Here is a 19,245-nt window from a genome sequence, read left to right as displayed (position 1 = left end):
TGGTAGCTGACCAGTGTGATTAGGGCCAATAGCAAGCAGACCATGTCAGTGGAAATGATGATAAACCTTGTGATGGTGGTAATCGCAAAAGAGCTGCCTCCTCAAACACTAAGCCCACTGAGTCAAGAGGTGAGTCCCCCCACCAACCTATATACATGCCTTTTCTGTTTCTCAATTTAGTCAACTATTCTGTATCGTTGAGGAGACTGAAACTATATTGACATAGCAATGATTGCTATCTCCCAAATTATTATATCAAGAACCTAACAATGTCATTAGCCAGGCAGCCCAATGTTCTACTCAAAATTACTTTATGTCCAACAGACCTAAAAACGTATTTTAGTGCTTGTAATTCTGGGCTTTTTCCAAACTGTGCATTGATTCTGTCAGAGTATTTAATGCATCATACTATCAAAAGATGTGTTCCTTTTGAATGAAAGGACCATGTGACACAGGCCCAAGCATTTTTAATGGCTCTTCTTGTCATAGAGAACAGTGGCGCGCACCACTGCCTGACTCAACGTCTCCCTCTCCTCTGGGATTTTCCATCCTGTCCGTGACTGATCCCATACAACACGACACTGCCCTCATTTATATGGCATAGTATATCTGTTTTTATCTGGCTTTGTAGCAATGTTTTATACCACATGCCAACTTCCTTTTCCCTGTTTTATCCTTTTGATCAGAAAACATGAATGTAGAATGTAATGTTGAAGGGATAAATGAATGTACACGTTTCTTCCCTCCAGACACAGGATGGGTGTTCCCGGAAAAATAACAATGGATCAAGTGAGAGAAGAGTATCTAATAGTGAAGGTGATGAAACACCACATAGAAGAATTGCAAAAGTAAAGTGGAGGTAAGCTACATGACATAATTTATCCATATATCCATACCTTGCTGCATTTTTCAGTATTGTCCTCTATTGCTCAACCAATATAGTATTACTGAATATCACTGCTTCAATTGGCTGCCATATGCTGACAGTGACTGACATATTTTTTCCTATGGGTTTGAATTGGACTATGGTTCAAGCTGTAAAAGTTTGAAATATTGACTATGATGCATTGAATGTAAAAGTGTCAGCCTGGGGAAGGAATGAAAGTGCTTATCCACTGTCTTTTTCAATTTCAGTTTGATCTAAGGAGATGTTTATGTCCAATGATAAACACTCCATCGTGTTTCAATTAACCAAGGATTCTGTAAATAGATTCTGTAGAATCTGTATAGATGTAAATCAGTAAGAATCACATGGTCCATTCCAACCCAAAGGCTGGTATTGGGGACTGATATATGATTAAGCCTACACAATTATTTGTGAAATGTAACAAAATTGTTCTGCATGCCCCCCGAATGGCACCCCATAGGGCTCTGGTCAAAAGTAGTACATTAATAGGGAATAGGGTACCATTTGGGATGTAGCCTTGTTCAATCATTGTGATTGTTTGTTAGGCTAATGATGTCTACTGATCTATTAATTGACACAGTCATGAACTGGATGTGGAGGAGAACCCTCAGATGTCTGTAGAGGAAGCCTGGGATAAACTGTGATTAAAGTGCAGCCACGACCCCATGTACGTGACCATTACTACATGAGACTTGGGCTACATCCCAAATGGAACCCTATTCTCTATATAGTGCACAACCTTTGACCAGCCTGGTCAAAAAGTAGTGCACTTTTACAGTATGTAGGGAATAGGGTGCCATTTCGAACAGAGACCAGTTATCTGTATGATATTCTAAGAGGACAATCTCACATAATCAATCTCTTTTCATGTTTTGGTGTATTAGGTTTGAGAGTGTGCTGAAGTTTAAGCCCCAGGCACCACCAGGGTGGGAAGGCTGGGAGGAATAGGAAGCTATGTGGCGGTAGGAGAGCATCCTGCCACATCAACCAGCACACCTTCTTTACTGAAGAGGGAGATATCACAGAGCCCAAGCTGAGCAAGACCTTTCAAAAAGTAAGCCCTGTAAACATTTGACCAATTATTCTGAAATTATTTTTGATAGGAATACCAATAGTCACCCTCCCTTTTAATCAAATCAAATCAAATTGTATTGGTCACATACACATATTTAGCAGATGTTATTGCGGGTGTAGCAAAATGCTTGTGTTCCTAGCTCCAACACTGCAGCAGTATTTAACAATTCACAACAATGCTCACAAATCTGAAGTAAAATAACGTAGTTAAGAAATATATAAATATTAGGACGAGCAATGTTGGAGTGGCATTGACTAAAATACAGTAGAATAGAATACAGTATATACATATGAGATGAGTAAATCAGTATGTAAACATTAAAGTGACCAGTGATTCCATGTATGTATATAGGGCCGCAGGGTTGAGTAACCGGGTGGTAGCTGGGTAGTTATAGCACACACCCACAGTTCATAGCAGCTTCTGACTAGCAAGTGGATGAGTGTGGTGAGGAGGAGGATGTGCTGTGGTTGACACCGGGGGAAGCTTTGTCAGAGAGGTCTGCATCATGTCTAACTCAGCTGCCTGTAGCCTCAGCCTCAGTGTTCACTCAGTGTCCGCTGGCAGAGGAGAGAATGGGAGAGCAGCCAAGACTCCACAGGAGCCCCTCCTATCCCCCCAACCCCTCCCTGTCAGTGCTGCCCTCCTCTGACACCCTCTGACACACTGCATCTCTTTAAACGTGCAGCCACTGTTTTCGTCCGACTGAATTTATTTACAATGCGCCGGCACACTGCACTGGTTCAAGGGTAGCCGTGCTGTTTAAAGTTCATGTACCATCCGCTTATTTGAGTCAGTCACATTTCATTGGTAAGACTACCTTTGGACGGCTGATGTAGGAAGTTCACATCACTGGCTGACCTTCAGAGGGTTCAGTTGGTTGCTATAAACTCAGATGCTTATTCATACCATAATAGAGAAGCTAGGAAATGCTGCTTTTCTCTGTTTGCTGACTGTGCTGGATTTGTTTTATCCCAAAGAAATTGAAACTTGTCAAAGTACTTGAGTGTGCACAAACAGCACTTCAAACAAGGAGAAACTTAATGACTCTCTTTACCTACAGTTATAGGTTCCCCCACCATTGAAGTAGATATCCGTGTGTTTCTACTGAGTTGACACTGAGTTGAGACATTATAAAGTAGTGTCACACTGTGGGAGGTCTTAAATGCAGTGCTTTTCCACTCATCTCTCTGTATGAGCTCACTGAATTGATCTTCTGGGCAAGACTTGCTGTTTTTACTGTCTGCAGCAAATGGCTCCATCATCCAGCAGGCCCAGTAGAAATGACTTCAGCACGGAGTAAGCCTATTGTAAAGTATTATTTTGTTGTCAAACGTGTCATGCTTCTCTGTTGATGTAGTGTTTATTGCTCATGCTTGTGTCTTGTACTTGCAGATCACATGTCCTGATCTGTCTTCAGGTTCAGAGGTTCCTCCAGAAAGTTCAGAGAGGAATACCCCTCTGGAGTTGGATAGTACTGAGCAACCCTCTCATCAGAACCTCTTCACCAGAATAGAAGATGAAGAGGATGATGAGATTCAATTCAGAAGAGAGGTGTACTCACTGGACATACCAGACTACTTAGTTCCCGGAGCACCTGAACACAATAACACAGGTGAGTTTGCGTCAACAGCCGGTTTAGACCTTTTTCTAACCCGGGGTTTCTTCATAAACAATTCATGTCAGATCTACGTTAGTGTATTTCTTGTTTGATTGTAGAAGTCTTGTACAACTTTTGCACTACCTATTTCCAGAGGCTACTGGGAAGGAAAAGAAGAACAATAATACCAAGAAAACAGAGAAATGTGGAGTGATGCCAGCTGAGATTGCAGTGGAGCCTGAGCTGGCTAAGTACTGGGCCCAGCGCTACCGGTCTCTTCTCCTGGTTCGATGAGGGCATCAAATTGGAACAAGTTGAGTCACAGAGCAAACAGAACACACACACACACTTCAGGAAACACAACCGATTTCTTCATACAGGCTCAAGCAGAAAGGGTTAGTGGTATTTTGGAACGACTTTACGTTATTATTGTTGTTAACGTGTTAATATTTCTCTAGTTTGAGAACAACTATTGTGGTCTCCCAACCACTTCTATTCGTGCAGCCCAAATGGAGTGTTGTCAAATGTGATTCAGGAATGCACTTTATCTGAAAAGAAAAGGATTTGCCTCAAGGTGACTGAATGTTATCTTTCTCTCCAGTTGAGAAACAAATGGCTGTTATGTCCAAGGTAAAAGCTACAGTTTGGCTGCTCTTGAAGTCTAACATCATGTTGTTTTCAGAGAAGCAGAGGGAAAGAGAGGCAGGGAGGTTGAGATGGTGGTGTAGTGAGTGCATGGATTTGCTGGCTGGCAGACAGGGCACTCCGCTTCCTGTCTGTAGGGAGAAGTGCTGACGCCGGTGAAGCACACCTCACCCTGTGTCACATGACATGACAGCATCAGGCTCTCTCCCTGTCTCCCAGCAGAGCAACTCTTTCATGACTCTCGAGTCTTTCCTCTCCTTTACTCTCTCTTTGCAGCTGAAACAGGTGTCACAGGTTCTGTTCCGAGTGCATCTGCCCACCTGTCAGTTTCCCCTCCCCGGGAGCTGTGCTCGATTTGGCTCTTCTCTCCATTGGTTAATTGTTTGCAGGAACTTTTCAATATAATAGTCCTAGTGAGTACACAATCGTCAAAAAATGTTTGGGGGTTGTATCTACCGACGGCCTGTACAGATCCAGAAAGATACATCCGTTGTTTTACTCTTCCTGTAAACACGCTGGATGATTGAGAATCCATTGAAGAGCTTGAACGATTCATTGACGAGAGATACTTACGAACTCAAAGAAACATGTCGCTGGTTTCTGAGGATTCAAACACTGTTAAGGACAATAAACCCAATCAACAAACCAAAGCCAAGTTGGCCAAGCGGTATCAACAATGGTATAAAACCATCCACAAGCAAGAGGGCGTGAGTGGGGAGTGGTTTACGGATATGGATGTTGACTTGTTGAAATCCATCAATAAAAGGCTTGCCAAACTTGATATCTTGGATATGTTACGAGAGGACATCAATGCATTATGTGACAGTCTAGAATTCAGCCAACGTCAGATTGATGATCTAAGGAAAGAGAACACGGAGCTGAAAGGTACTGTAGACTCTATTCATTGCAGGGTGGAGGTGGTGCAAAGGGAGAACAAACAACTTAAAGAAACATTGCTTGATGTACAGTGTCCATCAATATGGGGAAACTAATATTTTCAGGGATACCGGAGAATGACAACAGCAGAGTCTGTGAGGACACAGTCCGAGAATTTATGTCAACTCAACTAAAACTGCCCACTGATGTCGTGTGTAATGTCACTGTCTCCAGAGTCCATAGAATGAGTAAGGCCTCTGGGAAAAGGCCACGGGCTATTGCATGTTTTGAACATTGTAAGCAAAAGGAAATGGTGAAGGTCTGGGGCAGAAAATTTAGAAACACAGATTTTGGAATGAATGATCACTTCCCCACGGATATCCCATCATGAAGGAAAAGCGTTCCCGGAATCAACGAGTCTCCTTGGTGATGGATAAACTTTATATCAACAGGCAACTGTATCAGGACTCTAGAGTAACTCCCTGGCTATTTCAATCCAACTGTATCAGGACTCTAGAGTAACTCCCTGGCTATTTCAATCCATCTGTATTGGGACTCTAGAGTAACTCCCTGGCTATTTTAATCCAACTGTATCAGGACTCTAGAGTAACTCCCTGGCTATTTCAATCCATCTGTATTGGGACTCTAGAGTAACTCCCTGGCTATTTTAATCCATGTATCTGTATCCCTGGGTATTGGGACTCTAGAGTAACTCCCTGGCTATTTCAATCCAACTGTATCAGGACTCTAGAGTAACTCCCTGGCTATTTCAATCCATCTGTATTGGGACTCTAGAGTAACTCCCTGGCTATTTTAATCCAACTGTATCAGGACTCTAGAGTAACTCCCTGGCTATTTCAATCCATCTGTATTGGGACTCTAGAGTAACTCCCTGGCTATTTTAATCCAACTGTATCAGGACTCTAGAGTAACTCCCTGGCTATTTTAATCCATCTGTATTGGGACTCTAGAGTAACTCCCTGGCTATTTCAATCCAACTGTATCAGGACTCTAGAGTAACTCCCTGGCTATTTCAATCCATCTGTATTGGGACTCTAGAGTAACTCCCTGGCTATTTTAATCCATCTGTATTGGGACTCTAGAGTAACTCCCTGGCTATTTTAACTGTATCAGGACTCTAACTCCCTGGCTATTTCAATCCATCTGTATTGACTCTAGAGTAACTCCCTGGCTATTTCAATCCAACTATATCAGGACTCTAGAGTAACTCCCTGGCTATTTTAATCCAACTGTATCAGGACTCTAGAGTAACTCCCTGGCTATTTTAATCCAACTGTATCAGGACTCTAGAGTAACTCCCTGGCTATTTTAATCCAACTATATCAGGACTCTAGAGTAACTCCCTGGCTATTTTAATCCAACTGTATCAGGACTCTAGAGTAACTCCCTGGCTATTTTAATCCAACTATATCAGGACTCTAGAGTAACTCCCTGGCTATTTTAATCCAACTGTATCAGGACTCTAGAGTAACTCCCTGGCTATTTTAATCCAACTGTATCAGGACTCTAGAGTAACTCCCTGGCTATTTTAATCCAACTATATCAGGACTCTAGAGTAACTCCCTGGCTATTTTAATCCAACTGTATCAGGACTCTAGAGTAACTCCCTGGCTATTTTAATCCAACTATATCAGGACTCTAGAGTAACTCCCTGGCTATTTTAATCCAACTGTATCAGGACTCTAGAGTAACTCCCTGGCTATTTTAATCCAACTATATCAGGACTCTAGAGTAACTCCCTGGCTATTTTAATCCAACTGTATCAGGATGCACTGTGTTTGACCAGGCCACAAATAGTAACAGAGATGTATTTATATTGGGTGATTTTAATATAAATTGGAAGGATCATAATAATTAAAATAGAACTAAATTAATGAGATATTCCGAGAGCTGTGGTTTGAAACAAATGATTCATTATACTACTAGATCATCAACTAAGTTGGGTCATCGTTCAGACACATGCATTGATCTGATATTCTGTAATATACTATTGCAATGCTTAAAAGCCAGATCAATGCCAGTGGGCTGGACAGACCATAATATTGTGACCATAACTATGGTCAAGAGAAATTTTAAAACATTTAATCATGAGCTATTTCAAAATGATTTGGCCGCTGTACCCTGGGAGCTGAGTTATCTAGAGGATGATTTAAATCACGCTAAAGAATGTTTTATTGATTTGCTCACTGAGGTAATGGACCATCATGCCCCAGTAAGAAAGAGTACTGTTGGGGCTCGTCCATCTCCATGGATTGATGATTAACTGGCTGAGGCATTTTCTCAAATAATATGGCAAAAGTCTTAGCAGCCAAATCTAAACTAGAAATTGATTAACAGAATTATAGAATACTACGTAATTATGCAGTTCAATTAAATCGTAAGAAAAAAACATTATTTTACAAAAAATATTTTATTGATTGTAAAAAATGATTGTAGAAAGGTATGGAACACAGTTAAGGGCTTACTTGGTACATCTATCTCCTCATGCCCATCTAGTGTGGAGGTTGACGGGATAACAATAACAAAACCAGCTGACATTGCCAATCATTTTGCAGATTTTTTTTTTTACAAAGAAAATGAATTTACTGAGCGATAATGTAAACACCCATTCTCCCAAACAAGCAACTGTCCAATGGATTGATGATCATATCATGAGCAAAAACACCTGCTCTTTTAGTCTACAAATGGTGTCAGTAGAGGTGTTAAACCTATTGAAGTCATTACCCGATGGTAAATCTACAGGTTATGATCTTATGGACAATATTTTACTTCGCTGTGCTGCTCCCCAGATTGCAGCTCCACTGAAATATATATTTAATTGGAAACTGGAAAAGGGGACATTTACAAATGTATGGAAGCATGCTAAACTGTGTCCTATTCCGAAAGACAGCAAAGAACCCATTACTCCTGACTATAGTCTACTCCCTTCACTCAGTAAGATATTGGAGGGTATTGTGAGTAGACAAATATGGGAGTACATGGAAAAGAATGATCTGATTACAGCCAATCAGCATGCTTATTGCAAAAAAAGTTCCACTACCACTGCATTGGTTGACATGACTGACCAGTGGCTTAATGCTATGAATAATGGCAGGTTTGTGGGTGTACTATTTTTAGATTTTAGTGCAGCATTTGATTTAGTGGATCATGAAATACTTTTGACAGAATTATCGCATTATGTTTTTAAGGAGGCAGCATGGAATTGGGTACAGTAATATCGAACTGTCAGGAAACAGTCCACCTATATCAATGGGTTGTTTTCTTCCCCTTATGCTTTTAACTGTGGAATACCGCAGGGCAGCTGCCTTGGGACAATTCTTTACTTAATAATACCAACGACCTTGCTTATGCCTTATCTGAAACTCAACCTACTATATTTCCAGATAATGCTACAATTTTATACAGCAAGACAATTAATTCAACAGGTTCAGCAAGCTCTACAAGTAGATCTGGGAAATATCAGGGAGTGGGTTTGCCTGAACAAACTTGTTTTGAACACGAATAAAACCAAGGTATGCATGATCAGAAAGATAGCTAAATATTTATCAGGAAAGATTCTTAGGCAAACAACCCAAACACTAATTGGGAGTCAGGTAAACTACTGTTCTGTGGTCTGGGGAAATGCATCAGCATGTGAAATTAGGAGGCTGCAGATTGAACAGAACAAAGCAGCAAGGATTGTTTAAAGGTGGTTATTCTGTTGGAGTCATGCTCAATGCTCTTGGTTGGTCATCAATCAACAAGATAATTGAAAAAAAAACATGCTTATTTTATTTCACAATGTACACCATTTAAAACAGCCAAACTCTATTCACAACAGTAATCAGTTGGAAAGAGACAGACATTCAGTAAATACTAGGAATATAGTGTCCATCATCTGTGTTATCCAGACAGAAAAGAGAAATAGGCAATATAACATTTCAATTTAGAGCAATAAAGAGATTTAATAATTTATCTGAGAAAACCAGAAACATTTCAATATATAAATTCATACAATACTGTAGAACCATTTTAAATATAATAAATTGGAAGGTTGTGCGGAACTAGGGTCGATGAAGGAATCACTCTATATTTTCAGAATGTTAGAGTATTCATCTGGTCAATATGTCAGTGTATTATGTATGTGAAAATGAGATCGTATTATAAATTGTATTTTAATGTTTAAGGACTCTTGGAAGATTAGTCCAAATGAGAACTAAAAGAGATAATAAACTCTAAATCAAATCTCTCTCCCAACAAAAAGAGCAGAGACTATAGCAGAAATAAAAGCAACCTTGTACTCTAGAATGACAAATATTCATACTGTTAGTTAGGGTTGGGCGGTATCAGATTTTCATACCATTTCTGTACCATACCAGGGAATACGGCATTACCGGAAAAAACAAGGGGCACTATTTCACCAAAACAAAAAAAACAATTATGTCTATTGTAACCAAGAAGCTTTATCTTGACATTTAGCTAGAAGGTTAGCGAACCAAATGCATAGCTGGAGCCCTGAGCTGGATATAAGTTATTTTAGATTTCTTGTATTTATACTTAAGCAGAGGCATAGCATATGACGGCCTTCTCCAACCTATCTGGGAAAGAGTTTATCGGTTATCAGAGGGCCTATCTCATCCTTCCGAATCTCCCTATTCTCCAAAGTATTATGACTAATATGTCTTTAGTCTACCTAGCTCAAATAAGAAGTCTTTCATAGAGCATTCTGAATTCTGTTTGAAAACGAGATCAGAGCCTTCATAACTATTCAATTATTCATGTCAACAGAGAAGAGCCTGGACACATATCGTAGCATGGCTGAAACCCACTGCAGATTACAACCTACTCCTATCAGATTCCTATGGTGTCTATTGCTCAATTAGTCATAGGGGTAAAGTCTGAGAAAGTGCCTGTACAGCTTCATCATGTGTAGCAGTGCCTGGCTAATGATAGATAGCAGATTGTGAAGAGGGGTAATCTAGTCTTCTGGGACTGAAGTGATGTAGCTCGGTTTTAAAACTTCCGACATGATGTTGTCTTCCCTTCAAGATCTGTTTGAGAATACAACGCTAACTAGTCGCCCATAGACATAGTTGCCAATAGACATTAGGGGAATGCATGAGCTCAATATTTTGTTTGGACCCTCCCTTGAGCCCCAGTAAAGTTAGTCCTCTCCTCAGTCACTTTTCTCAGGATGGAGGGAAGGAAGGCATAATAAAAGAGTGCGAGACGTGAAGCACTAAAAACAAGTAGAGACCACTCCCATCATTGTTTGCCTTAACAGGTGTTTATTCTCTGAGGAGGCTGTGAAAACAAGTAGAGACCACTCCCATCATTGTTTGGCTTAACAGGTGTTTATTCTCTGAGGAGGCTGTGAAAACAAGCAGCGGAACAGAAAATAGCAATGACTGCTAGACTCGGTTAGAGAACGATGGCAGATGGTCTAGGGGTCTCCGAGGGGAGACAGGAGGACGTGGTCTATGAAGCATCCCAGTCTCTCCACATAGTCTAATATATCTCAATATCCACAGCATACGTCTTGAATACTTTTTGTGTTGTCTTGTATAGTATAATCATAACTAGGCTTTTCCTGGTGTGATGGTAAACCCACATCTACTTTATATTCCAGCAGGCCTAATATTAGTATTTTGCCTGCAGTAAAATGTTGTGAATGACAGCTGTTTTGAAATGTAACTGTCACTGATAGTGTTTTGGTGAAGTTGCGCATGGCACTAGCATGACTTAATGAGCCCACAAAATAAATCAACTAGATTATATATTATATTTCTGGACTTGGCTTGAATATCAGAATGGCAGTTTGAACAAAACCATTTGACACTTGTCTGACCCCTGGTGGCTATGCTGGGCAATGGGGACACCTACAGTATTTCTCTTTGCAAAACCCCCCAAATTCTGATTTATTAAAATGTGAGTATTAAAATGCACTTAATTTGCCTTGTATTATAGTAAAATTACAGAAATTAGAATATATATTAATTGTCTCTTTCTGTCTGTCCGTCCGTCCGTCCGTGTATGTACAGAGAGAGGGCTGGTTCTCCGTCACCCCAGAGAAGATAGCCGACCACAGTTTCCACTCATAGACACCTTCTGTGGAGTGGGAGGCAATGTCATCCAGTTTGTCCTCACTGTGAAGAGAGGTACATAAATGTTTGATATAAACTTTAGATATTTTTGCTTATACTGTATCTGCATTTGTCTTTATAGATAGGGCGAGAGTTTTTCCTGACCCTGTGATGTGACCAGGAAAATCTCTGGGCCCTTGTTATATCCTATAGGTTAAAAGTTATTGTCCTGAGTGGTACTCCCTATGTGTCTGACTCTCTGTCCTCCCTGTCCCTTCCACCTTGTAGTGCTAGCCATTGACATCGACCCAGTGCGTCTGGCTCTGGCCCAGCACTACGTCCAGGTCTATGAGGTGGCCGAGCACATCGACTTTGTGCAGGGAGACTTCCTAAAGCTGGCACCACGTCTTAGGGGGGATGTGGTGTTCAGACTACCTCAGCGCAGATGTCTTCGATATCAAGAGCATGATGGCTCCAGATGGATATCCTTTTTTCCTCTCGTTATAGCTGCTCTCAGGCTTTTATAGTCAGGCAATGGGCCAGACTCCAGCACACCGGGCAGGGCAGGGTAGAGGCAGAGGGGTAGAGGTAGAGGCAGAGCGGTAGAGACCGAGGCAGGGCTTTTGAGAACAGGGCAGAGTGGTTGAGGCCAGGGCAGAGCGGTAGAGACCCGGGCAGATGAAGAGCAAGACATGCCTCTGTATTCTGGGTCAGCTGCAGCTTAACTATGTATTTTTTTGCAGAACCTGACAATAGTACTGGACAATAATCAAGATAAGATAAAACAGGAGCCTGCAGGACTTGCTTTGTGGAGTGTGGTTTCAAAAAAGCAGAGCATCTCTTAATTACGGACAGACTACTCCCCCACCCTTGAATCTATATGTTTTGACCATGACAGTTTACAATCTAACGTTACACCAAGTTATTTAGTCTCTTCAACTTGTTTAACAGCCACACCATTCATTACCAGATTCAGCTGAGGTCTAAAACTTATGGAAATATCTGTACCAAATACAATGCTCTTAGTTTTAGAGATGTTCAGGACCAGTTTATTACTGGCCACCCATTCCAAAACTATATGCAACATTTTGTTAATGGTTTCAGTGACTTCATTAGCTGTGGTTGTTGATGCGTATATTGTTGAATCATCAGTATACATGGACACACATGCTTGGTTTAATGCCAGTGGCAGGTCATTGGTAAAAATAGAAAAGAGTAGAGGGCCAACAGAGCTGCCCTGCGGTACACCGCACTTTGCATGTTTGACATTTAAAGAAGCTTACATTAAAGAAAGCTCTGAATCCATGATATAGCTGAGGTTGAGAAAACTAACTAACACATTAGTTTTCTCAACAACCGGTTATGGTAAATAATATCGAAGGCTGCTCTGAAATCTAACAGTACAGCTAGCGCCCACAATCATCTTATTATCAATTTGTTTCAGCCAATCATCAGTCATTTGTGTCAGTGCAGCACATGTTGAGTGCCCTACTCTATAAGCATGTTGAAAGTCTGTTTTCAATTTGTTTACAGAGAAATAGCATAGTATTTGGTCAAACACAGTTTTTTCCAACTGTTTGCCAAGAGCTGGCACCAAGCTGATAGGTCTGCTGTTAGAACCAGTGAAGGGAGCTTTACCACTCTTGGGTAGTGGAATGACTTTGGCTTCCCTCTAGACTCAGATTAAATATATGACAGATAGGAGTGGGTATAGGAGTGGGTAACCCTACCATCCCCAGTAGCTTTCCATCTAAGTTGTCAATTTCATGAGGTTTGTCATTTATTCATAATTTTTCCACTAACTTTACAAAATTCAAACTTACAATGCTTTTCTTTTGATTATATGTTTTTTTTATGCATGAGTACGATGGCTCACTGTTTGTTGGCATTTTCTGCTTAGGTTTGCCCACTTTGCCAATGAAGTAATCGTTAAAATAATTGGCAACATCAAATGATTTTGTGATGAGTAAGTCATCTGATTCGATGAAAGATGGAATTGAATTTGTCTTTGTGCCCATAATTTAATTTAAAGTACTCCAATGTTTTTTTTTTCCCATCAATCTTTATATCATTGATCTTGGCTTCATAATACAGTTTCTTCTTCTTTTTGTTGAGTTCAGACACATAATTTCTCCATTTGCAGTAAGTCAGCCAGTCAGATGTGCAGCCAGACTTATTTGCCACTCCTTTTGCCCCATCTCTTTCAACCGTACAGTTTTTCAATTCCTCATCAATCCATGGAGCCTTAACAGTTCTAACAGTCAGTTTCTTAACAGGTGCATGTTTATCAATAATTGGAAGAAGTAATTCCATAACTTCATTCAGTGCAGCGTCTGGGTGCTCCTTATTAATCACATCAGACCAACAAATATCATCCACATAAGAGTCACAGCTAATTATTTTGTACTATCTCTTATACACTATTTTAGGCCCAGCTGTTGGAACGTTGGCTCTCCTGGATATAGCCACTATATTGTGATCACTGCATCCAATGGGCAGCTTTAGAACAAAGTTCTACAGTATTAGTACAAATGTGATCAATACATGTGGATGATCTTGTTCCTGTAGTGTCTGTAAACACCCTGGTAGGTTGCTTAATAACCCGAACCAGGTTACAGGCACTGGTTACAGATGAAAACCAGTCAATATTCAGGTCCCCAAGAAAGTAGACCTTTCTGTTTACATCGCATTTACGATCAAGCATTTCACACACATTATTTAGATACTGAATGTAAGCACTGGCCTATAGCAACACCGCAAAATAAAAAGCTTTAGATGTGCCAGGTGAACCTGCAACCACAACACTTCAATAACACTTTTACATAAGATCTTCTCTAAGCATTACAGGGATATGGCTCTGAATATATTCAGCAACACCTCCCCCATAAGCATTCCTGTATTTTCTATAGATGTTATATCCTTGTATTGCTGCTGCTTTGTCATCAAATTAAATATTGAATTGAGTCTCAGAAGTGGCTAATATACACTATATATACAAAGGTATGTGGACAGCCCTTCAGATTAGTGGATTCAGCTATTTCAGCCACACCTGTTGCAGACAGGTGTATAAAATCGAGCACACGGCCATGCAATCTCCATAGACAAACATTGGCAGTAGAATGGCCCGTACTAAAGAGCTCAGTGACTTTCAACCGGGCACTGTCATAGGATGGCACCTTTCCAACAAGTCAGTTTGTCAAATTTCTGCCCTGCTAGAGCTGCCCCGTCAATGGTAAGTGCTGTTATTGTGAAGTGGAAATGTCTAGGAGCAACAACGGCTCAGCTGCAAAGTGGTAGGCCACACACTCACAGAACGTGTCCGCCGAGTGCACAAGTGCATAGTGCGTAAAAATAGTCTGACCTCGGTTGCAACACTCACTACCGAATTCCAAACTGCCTCTGGAAGCAACATCAGCACAAGAACTGTTCATCGGGAGCTTCATGATATAGGTTTCCATGGCAGAGCAGCCGCACACAAGCCTAAGATCACCATACACAATGCCAAGTGTCGGCTATAGTGGTGTAAAGCTCACCTCCATTGAACTCTGGAGCAGTAGAAATGCGTTCTCGAGAGGGATGAATCAGTTTGGCGGATGCCAGGAGAACATTACCTGCCCCAAGTGTAAAGTTTGGTGGAAGAGGAATAATGGTCTGGGGCTGTTTTTCATTGTTTGGGCTGGCCCCTTAGTTCCAGTGAAGGGGAATCTTAACACTACATTCTAGACAGTTCTTAGCTTTCAACTTTGTAGCGACAGTTTGGAGAAGGCCCTTTCCTGTTTCATTATGACAAGGCCCCCGTGCAGAAAGCGGTCCATACAGAAATGGTTTGTCGAGATTGGTGTGGAAGAACTTGACTAGTCTGCACACTGACCTTTACCCCATCGAACACCTTTGGGATGAATTGGAACGCCTACTGCGAGCCAGGCCTAATTGCCCAACATCAGTGCCCGACCTCACTAATGCTCTTGTGGCTGAATAGAAGGAAGTCCCTGTAGCAATATTTCAACATGCAGTGTAAAGCCTTTCCAGAAGAGTGGAGGCTGTTCTAGCAGCACAGTGGGGTGGGGCTACTCCATAATAATGCTCATGATTTTGGAATGAGATGTTCGACAAGGTTGTGTCCACATACTTTTGATCATGTAGTGTATGAATGTTAGCGAGTTATTGATTTCATGAACCTTATTTCTAAGGCTAAATATATTAATATGGGCTATTTTCAGCCCTTTCCTGGGTAGCTTATCTGAGATAGATATAATATGAAAAAGAGCAGTCAAAGCAAGAGAAAAAGTATACATTCAGCAGTCCATGAATCAGTTGGTGTGTGTGTTAAGAGTGTGCTGCAGGGTTGAAGCTACGAACCCATAGGCTTGGCTCTCATCCATTCCAGGCTTTTTGGGAGGGAGGGTGGACAATGAGCCTGTCATAGCGTATGTAAGAAATGCCCCCTCTTGCTCTGGCCGTTTTCATGGCTGGGATAAGTTCTTTCCTCTTCTGGCACGCAGAGAGGCAGAGTGGCAGAGACAGACAGTGACAGGGCAAGCAGTATGATGACTAACTAGCTAGGAGTGAATGTAAAGGCAGGAACTTGGGATGCACTGTTGGTTTTGTTGGTGCGCTGTTCTTTGCTTGACAAAGTAAGTTAGCTATCTTTTATATTTCACTAGTATTTACTATTTACACGCATTGTAGCATTCTATTATAAGACTTGAAATGCCCTCTAACAGACACAGTTGTTTTCCTTAACTGTTAATACTTTTGACATTTTCAGGTTGTCCAAAATGATATCCGATAATATTGTGTACTTCCTGCCACTTAATGCAGACATGTATCAGGTAGGTTATATGAACAAGTGTCACTTGTCCTTGATTGTCTCCACCCCCTTCAGGTGTCACTTTTTTCCCCAGTGTATTTATCCCTGTGTTTCCTGTCTCTCTGTGCCAGTTTGTCTTGTATGTCCAAGTCAACCACTGTGTTTTTCCCGTGCTCCTGCCTTCTCTATTCTCTTTTTGCTAGTCCTCACAGTTTTGACCCGTGCGTGTTTCTGGACTCTGTACCTGCCTGCCCAACCATTCAGCCTGCCTTGACTTCGAGCCCGCCTGCCACACTGTACCTACTGGACGCTGAACTGGTTTTGACCTTTTGCCTGTCCACGACCATTCTCTTGCCGACCCTTTTTTGGATCAATTAACATCTAAGAGTCCAACCAACTGCCACCTGTATCTGCATCTGGGTCTCGCCTTGTGCCCTGATAGACAAGTAGAGGAGTATTGGTTGTTTGCATCTTATTTTGATTTACAGTCTTTGTGCATGCTAGTCATGCTTGGCTAATCGTCTACCATTGAGTCAAGATGTACAGTGCATTCGAAAGTATTCAGAAATGCAAACATTTCTAAAAACCTGTTTTTGCTTTGTCATTATGGGGTGTTGTGTGTAGATTGATGAGGATGTTTGTTGTTTAATCCATCCAAAATAAGGCTGTAACGTAACAAAATGTGGAAAAATTGAAGGGGTCTGAATACTTTCCGAAAGCACTATATTTGTTGATATTTCAGTGTAAATTACATAACAGCAATAGTCTGAAGGCCTTTAGAGGTGTGAGGTTTCTGCAGGGCCTCTTATCAGGAGGAGGATAAAGGCTACATCCCAATTCTCCACCCTTCTCCTAAAGTGTGCACTTGCACACTTCCCATTTAACAATGGTGGGAAGTCCCTCCAGACAATGCTTACACCAATCCATTGCTTTTCAATCCATGACGGGTAGTGTGCAAGTGCATAGTTTGGCTGAAGTGTGGAGAAATGGGTCTTAGCTGTAGTCAGAGCTGATGATGCCAGGCGTCAGCCTGCCCTGCTGAGCCTGTACTGAACGTGTTCTTGGGAATACCCATACTTCTGCTTTATTTAGATGACTTCCCATTTCTGTGCTCTGTGCTATCCAGTGGCCTGTGGCTGTATGTGTTCACACTGTCAGATCACAGGCTCCCAGAGCAGGAACAGGCCTCATACTGTAGACCTCATTGATATTGTATTCTGCCATCATCATGTATTTTATCAGCAGTGTAACAAAGCAGGCCATCACCTATTTGGTAACACATTGACCTGGTTACTTAGCAGTGGGAGATCTAGCTATAGCCTTTTATTGCATATCTACTACTATAAAAAGCTAAGTCCGTGTTTGCTGTTATTAGAAGATAAGAAGTATACTGAGAATAGAAAAAGTATGTGAACCCTTTGGAATTACCTGGATTTCTGCATAAATTGGTCCTAAAATTTGATCTGATCTTCAACTACAACTATAACTATAACACACATTATTGTATTTTTCTTGTCTATATGGAATTGAAACATTCACAGTGTAGGTTGGAAAAAGTAGGTGAACCCCTAACCTGGAGTCCAATCAATGAGACGAGATTGGAGATGTTGGTTAGAGCTGTCCTGCTCTATAAAAAACATTCATAAAATTTGAATTTGCTGTTCACAAGAAGCATTGCCTGATGTGAACCATGCCTCAATCGAAATAGATCAGAAGACATGCATAAAGCTGGGAAGGGATACAAAAGTATCTCTAAAATCCTTGATGTTCATCAGTCCACGGTAAGACAAATTGTCTATAAATGGAGAAAGTTCAGCACTGTTGCTACTCTCCCTAGGAGTCGAGGTCCTGCAAAGATGACTGCAAGAGCACAGTGCAGAATGCTCAATGAGGTGTCAGCTAGACTTACAGAAATCTCTGGAACATGCTAACGTCTGTTGATGAGTCTACAATACGTAAAACACGAAACAACACTTCAACTGAAGAAAATACACCTGACCTCCACCCAATTGAGATGCTGTGGCATGACCTCGAGAGCAGTTCACACCAGACATCCCAAGAATATTGATGAACTGAAACAGTTTTGTAAAGAGGAGTGGTCCAAAATTCCTCCTGACCGTTGTACAGGTCTGAATCCGCAACTACAGAAAGCGTTTGGTTGAGGTTATTGCTGCCAAAGGATGGTCAACCAGTTATTTAACGCTAATAAAACTAAATGCATGCTTTTCAAACGATCGCTGCACGCACCCGCCCGCCCTACTAGCATCACTACTCTGGACGGTTCTGACTTAGAATATGTGGACAACTACAAATACCTAGGTGTCTGGCTAGACTATAAACTCTCCTTCCAGACTCATATTAAACATCTCCAATCCAAAATTAAATCTAGATTTGACTTCCCATTTCGCAACAAAGCCTTCACTCACGTCGCCAAACATACCCTTGTAAAACTGACTATCCTACCGATCCTCAACTTTGCCGATGTCATTTACAAATAGCCTCCAACACTACTCAGCAAACTGGATGCAGTCTATGTGTCATCTATTTTGTTACCAAAGCCCTATGTATGCTCTCGCTACATATTGGTCGCCAGACCCACTGGCTCCAGGTCATCTATAAGTCTTTGCTAGGTAATGCTCTGCCTTATCTCAGCTCACGATAACAACACCCACCCATAGCACGCTCTCCAGCAGGTACAGTGCCTTGCGAAAGTATTCGGCCCCCTTGAACTTTGCGACCTTTTGCCACATTTCAGGCTTCAAACATAAAGATATACAACTGTATTTTTTTGTGAAGAATCAACAACAAGTGGGACACAATCATGAAGTGGAACGACATTTATTGGATATTTCAAACTTTTTTAACAAATCAAAAACTGAAAAATTGGGCGTGCAAAATTATTCAGCCCCTTTACTTTCAGTGCAGCAAACTCTCTCCAGAAGTTCAGTGAGGATCTCTGAATGATCCAATGTTGACCTAAATGACTAATGATGATAAATACAATCCACCTGTGTGTAATCAAGTCTCCGTATAAATGCACCTGCACTGTGATAGTCTCAGAGGTCCGTTAAAAGCGCAGAGAGCATCATGAAGAACAAGGAACACACCAGGCAGGTCTGAGATACTGTTGTGAAGAAGTTTAAAGCCGGATTTGGATACAAAAAGATTTCCCAAGCTTTAAACATCCCAAGGAGCACTGTGCAAGCGATAATATTGAAATGGAAGGAGTATCAGACCACTGCAAATCTACCA

At 41.2% G+C, this 19,245-nt stretch overlaps 1 pseudogene; it reads left to right on the top strand.

Annotated features, from left to right (window-relative positions):
• Positions 1 to 1,518: 1,518 nt before the first annotated feature.
• LOC139386729 (trimethylguanosine synthase-like) lies at positions 1,519 to 18,690 on the top strand (annotated as a pseudogene).
• Positions 18,691 to 19,245: the final 555 nt, after the last annotated feature.

The sequence above is a fragment of the Oncorhynchus clarkii genome, chromosome 28 (genome assembly GCF_045791955.1).
Source record: "Oncorhynchus clarkii lewisi isolate Uvic-CL-2024 chromosome 28, UVic_Ocla_1.0, whole genome shotgun sequence".
NCBI lineage: Eukaryota > Metazoa > Chordata > Actinopteri > Salmoniformes > Salmonidae > Oncorhynchus > Oncorhynchus clarkii.
The sequence above is the reverse complement of the archived record's forward strand: the minus strand, read 5'-3'. Positions and strand labels throughout refer to the sequence as shown.